Source organism: Vigna angularis, chromosome 3, assembly GCF_016808095.1.
Source record: "Vigna angularis cultivar LongXiaoDou No.4 chromosome 3, ASM1680809v1, whole genome shotgun sequence".
In the NCBI taxonomy this organism is placed as follows: Eukaryota; Viridiplantae; Streptophyta; class Magnoliopsida; order Fabales; family Fabaceae; genus Vigna; species Vigna angularis.
The window spans coordinates 17722439-17729171 of NC_068972.1; positions in this window are offsets into that span (position 1 = coordinate 17722439).

The window sequence follows — 6733 nt, forward strand, 5'->3', positions numbered from 1 at the left end:
TATGTAATCACAAAAAGATTATTATTACATATCAATCAAATTAATTTTCTTGACAAAAACAACTTAGTACAATACATTGCAGAAAATTAAATCAATGGACACAAAATTTGTATATTGCTTCACTCCAATGGAGCTACAAGCTGTTTGCCAAGACAACCTGATGTTAACCTCCACTAACTCAAAAAATTTTAATATCCATACAATTGAATTCTTGAAAAACATAAACCACACAATACAAGTTTTTTTTTTTGAATCACACAAGAAACAACAAGTACACAACAAGAATCCTTTTGTAGACCTAAACTCACATTAAAAACAACACACAAACACACATGAATACAATAAAAGGGTCAAACCTCAATATTAACTCTCTTAGACAATCAAGAACCTCTTTAAACCCCAACAACTAGGAGCAATCACAACTCAAACACATCCAAGATTAGTTGCAAACAACAACGACACAATCTTCCTTTGAGAGAATGAGTTTTTCCAATTTTTAGAACTGATATTGTGTTTTTGAAAGTGTTACTCCTCTCAAAGAAGAGAAAGTGTATATAGTTTGCAAATAGACATGTTAATCAATTGAAAGTAATTCTCAATCGATTGATTTCACTTAAGTATGTGAAATGATTAATTGTTATTTCAATCGATTGAACATATTATTCACAAAATTGTATGTGCAAGCCATTTAATCGGTTCAACAACATTTTAACAGGTTGAATAACTTCAAAACACACACTAAGACTTATATCTAAGTCAGATTTACATAATGGTTCTAGACACTATCAATCTTCAAGCTTTATCAAATCTTTAAACATCTAGTCTTTTGCTAACAACATATCCTCTCTTTTGGGTAAATGATGTGGGCAAGGTTGATTAATATGTCTCCTTCACAAGGATAGACATCACCACTCATTAAGATACTCTTCTCTCCTCACTAACATGCTAATAGACAAATAATTATTCTAACTTTTATTTCCCCATCAAAATAATAAACATAAAAAGGTCACCTCTATATATTTATTGAAGTTTATTATAAATTGCTAATTTCTCTTATTTAATATTTTTCAAACATATAACATCACCTTTTTATCATGTCATAAACTTAACCAAAACCTACCCATCAACGCGGTTCAATCGTAACAGCGAGTTGAATTTCAGAAGCCTCATTAACATAATAAGCATAAAGAGGAAGGTTATTCTCCATTACAACATTGTGACGTGTAAGGGTGATAAGATTTGAAGGAACAACCCAATATCTCTCAACTTTTCTGCGAAGATCACTCACCTTATCAGTCTCTTTCACCCTCACATACCCATCACTGCCCACAGATCTAATCAAGACGTGGAGTTTGTGATGAAGTGGCAATGGAGTAACGGTGAGATACAATGTTTCACTCATTCGAAAGTCATAATCCTCTATGTATTCATGATCTCTCATTATTCTGTTATGGTGCCACAAGCTTTGCCTGTAAATTTCTACATCCAACTCCTTCTGAATCTTCTGTTTCAGATCAAAAATTGTGTCTGATGACATCATTTCTATCTCGGGCACTATCTCTCCACCAGTTATTTTGAAATACACCATAGTTTTGTATGTATTTGAGTTTTCTTATCTCTTTATTATCTGTATAAAATAGATGCATGTACAATTTGGTTGCATTACATTTATTGGGCTATTGCATACTAATTTACAATTGAGGCGCTAAACTAACATATAGTCACAAACCTTTAATTTGGATGTGGTGTGAACTTTGTGATAAGGTGGTTCATACATCATTTATTTTCTGTGACTTTAGGTATATAATGACATATTGATATATGTTATTAGGTACAAAAGTATATATACTAGACTATCTAACCAGAAAGTTGCCGGTGAAATCAAAAGTAACCCATATATCTCTTTATCATACCGAAAATATCAATATAAATTAATATTTTGATTTCACTGACCATAAACTAATTTTTTTTAGTTAAAATAGGAAATTATGGTTTTTTTTTCACCATTTTAATCCCTTATTTTTAATTACTTATAATTTTAGTCTTTATTTACTTTTTGCAGCGAATGATCACTATAGCGGTTATTTTTAACCACGGTGATTTTTAAACTGATACTCACTAGGTAAAAAAGAGGAAGTTATTGGGATGAATTAAAAGTTGGATTTAACCTATATTTGGTCTTAAAACAAATAATGAAAAGAAGACATTTTAGACCAATTCATTTAAATTATTTGAAGTCTATTTTTTAAGCTTTTTTATCTACAAATTATTTACCAAATCACTCAACCAATTTCATATAGTATTTCTTTATTAATTTACTATAAATTCATTTTTTTTTAATTTTTTGGTTAATGTTAGATAATATTTGATCAGATTTGAAAAGCTTACAATAATATCAATTTTTTACCCGTTTCATAAATCTAAACATCTACAATATTAGGATTAATAGAATAATAAATGCAAATTAACTATATACTTAAAATAGCAACAAATTAATACAAGAATACGTGTTACTGAACTTAAGAAAGTATTTTACTCTCAATGTTTTACCTATATGCCAATTTTTTTAGTAGATTGCAAGAATTAGATTTCATTATAGGTTGGTTTTAAATTTAAAAAATAATACATATAAAATTTTTAATTCATTTGTATTACTCTTTTACTCATTAAAATGAATTTTTAAACTGGTATTTATTTTGAAATATATTTTTTATCTATCAAAAAGTTTTAATAAATTAATATATATATATTTTTAAAATTAAAGATCAAAATATATTAAAGTTTAAGATAGAAATGAATTTTAATTTTATTTCAAATTTAAAAATTAAAAATATATTTAACTCAAGTTTCAAAATTCTGATTTTGTATATAATTATTTAAGATCTTAACTAAAGGTTTTGATGTTTGAATAAATGGAGAATTGGATCAATAAGGTGTATTTTTTATTTGCAAACATCTTTATGTAAAGTAGTGTGGCATTCACATGTACATGTTACATTAAACTGAAAATCTAATTAAACTCGACTTTTCATGATAACAATTTTAGCTCACCACCTAACCTGTAATCAGCCTAGCTAAAATACCTTGATCGATCATTTGAGAAAAGCAAACATACCTACATAGCAAAGAACATGAATTTTTTTTTGTTTTATTCCTCAATTGAATACAAGTATCAAACTATTGTACAGCTTAGTACAAATAAATGTATATGAAAGATGATGCACATGAATTTTGAATTTTGTGATTGTATCTTCAACCATTTATGTTAGGATCACAAGGGAAATTTATTAACCATTGCAAAAATTGGTAGTGATCATAAAGTTCAATTATGTGGTAGTTTAATTCTTCCTAAGGTTTTAAGGACATTAATTATGTACAAACTTACCGAAACAAAGATTTCTAGGTAGCAATTACTAGATTAAACAAAATCCACCCACTTTATCAATAGTTTATGCAGTCACCAAGACTTGTAAAAGAAGGATGAAGAAGAGAAAAGGATGCACAGATGCCAAATGATACATTGTAACACTTGATGAAGGAAATTTTTGGTAAATAGGAAAAGTAAAAGTGCCATTATTCTTGTTTCCACTACATTCTAAGAACTAAAAACAATATTTAGAGGCTGTATAGGCTCCATAAATACGTTGTTTCAGCAGGCCAAGTCCATCATGCACCATTTTATTTTCATAGTTATATATGAGGCACATACATAGGTTGGGCCACTACTTCTAAGACAACTTATGAAAACGTTGTCAAATCTAACATATGTTCCTGTCTTCCTATCAGTAGAAACTATCTCCACGTATACTTCCAACAAGTATGAAGTTCTATTTTAACACGCCCCCTCCCCTTCTCAACAAAATTAACAAATAAACATACAATTTCTCATAATTCCGTTAAGATATTATTATTAGGATCATTCATTTTATTCTTAATTTCAATTCTTAAATACTTTGAAACTATTAAGGTACCAAACATTGGTTAAAAAGAGTTCAGAGTTCTTAATAGCTTTACTTGACTCAAACAAATTTGTCTTTTTTGCAAAAGATAGATGTGGATTTTCAATAAATAAGTAACATTATTATCTTTTCTGCAAATCTTTATTACATGAGTTGTGGAAATGAAACTAATTTTCAAAGGAGAATACCAAAACGATCTATCTGCATTTAAACTTACTTGAATGAATAATGGTTCTCAGAGAAACCTGTGACCATATCAGAGATGAAGTGACTCCATTTTTTTCTGGTGGCTGAATTATAGCGCTTAGAGGGTAAAATTCAAATGAAACTAAACTTTGGCCCATTCTATTTGGCACATGCTTCTGACAACTGATGTGTTGCAATAGTAACAGTCCATACTTCATCTATAATATCCAAAAAATTTACTACCCAAATTGATATGTGCTTTTATACATATACATATATAAATAGATAGTGGAAGCAGAAACTCCAACGTTTCTGCCACTTTAATATTATTGCTGTATGGTGACATATCAGGAATAGTACATTTTTCCAGAAAATCATCCATGGCAGTGGAGGAAAGCAACATAAGCCAAAGCAATCATCAGCAGCAACAAGTTTGTGATCCCTGCAAGTCTTTTGGCAAGAAGTGCAGTCATCTGGTGAAGAAGCAGCGAGCAAAATTCTACATTCTTCGCCGTTGCATAGCCATGCTTCTCTGTTGGCATGAGCATTGAGCCAAGGAACCCTCTTCACTCATCTTGGTTTCTCTATATTATTATTATTATTATTATTATTATTATTATTATTATTATTATTATTTTAAGGTTGTAACTGAAGAATGTCACTATGTCATTATGTGAAAGAGATTAGATCAGTTTCAACAACTAGAAGAATTATTGAACTGATCTTTTTCAGATGTTAAGGGTCTGTCAAACTCAAATTTTGAGGTTCAGTTCATCATGGTACTGAAATTATGTGCTTCAGCTTCTCTCATTAGCTCTTAAGGATCTTATTTTTATTTCTATTTTTATTTTTCAGCTGCTAGTGACACTAAATAAATGGAAAGAAAAAGCTACACTGATGAGATTCTGATTCATAATAATAATAAGAAAAATGTAATTCTAAAGGTGCAGAGACTCATATGTCTACATGGTTGAATTATGGTGCAGAAAGTAACTTTGCCTTTATACTGGAAACTTTTTTAGGAAGTGGGTATCTTTACTATTAGTGTTCTTGCAGTGCCTCCATTCATGGCTTTATCTTTATAGTCCAAAAAGGAAACATATTCCAGGGATCCCATTCTACTGTTACAAAAAAAAAAAAAAACAGAGTAGTGTACCAGATACTAGCTTCTGGGTTGAGATGAATGAGATGAACGAGAGAGGTGACCAAGAGTTTTGGGTTTTTTTATTTTTTTTTTTTTAGTTTTGAAAATAAAACTCTTAACCTTAAAATTTAGAATTCATAATTCATGTTATATAAGAGTATTTTTGTTTATATATATATATATATATATATATATATATATATATATATATATATATATAATATCTCCCTTGCGTCATCCTTTTTGAAAATAATTCATTTTCTAGATTGGTATAATGTATCACCTTCTTTATAAAAATCCAATATATCTCTTATTTATTGCAAGCTTCAAGGGCAACATACATGATTAGTTACTTTTCAGACAATCTAATTGGCATTGTCCTTGTGCTAAGGAAACATCAGACAAGAGCAAGCCACAACTTAATTTATTTTCTTGGCTGCATCGCCTTCTATAACTTTCCATTCATTATTCAATAATTTTTTGTTCATTAATGTTTCGTTCCAGGCAACAAATAGCAACTTAAAATCAAGCACAAATTAACTAAAAAAGGTTTTTATTCCTATTTATTTTCGTCTTAGTATGAGAATTTTGATCTTTTTCTATTTCTTAGCAAATATTCAAAATTCATCTCAATTCCACTTTCTGACAAGCTACCATTATCCCAGAATATTTCTTAATGTATTTATAAACTTAATAAATAAAATGAACTTATTATATTAAATTATTTCAACCATCGAATTATTTATTACTTTTCTTAATTTTCATGAGAAAATTAAAGTTCAATTCTATCAATTAAAAATGGAGAAAGTATTTTAATATAAAACATTTAATATTTCTTTTTAGATACTTTAAACTATATTAAATGTTTTATTTTTTATATTTTAATATATTAAAAACACTTTTGTTTAATTTATTTTTCTCAATACTCCAAGGTTTAGTTTAATTTACACTTTTTATTATTTAAATTATTTGGTTTTAGTTTTTTTCTTTGTAATTAAACAAGTCTCTCTATTTGTAAAATTAATAATATTTTAACTATAATTGTTAAATTGAATAAACATTCATTATATATAAATTATAATAGTTATTCTAAAATCCTATTTTAGAAGTTACTCTTTAACAAAAATATTTTTTGAGGTTTTCTTCAATAATGTTTTTGGAACTTTTTGTGACCTTTTACATCTATTCTTCTGTCCTTTTCATATTTATTTCTAAATAGAATTTTTAATATTTAAAAAGTTATCAATTATTAAAGTTAACTGTATACCTTAACATAAAATGCTAATCATAAATTCCAAAATAATTTATATGTTTAGAATGCTAACATTCCATTTTAATAGTATAAAATTAATAAAATAAAACGTTACATAACTGATAACTTACAAAAAAGTTTGAGATTTCTAGAAAAAGGAGATTATACACTGAAAAGAACCACATGATAGAG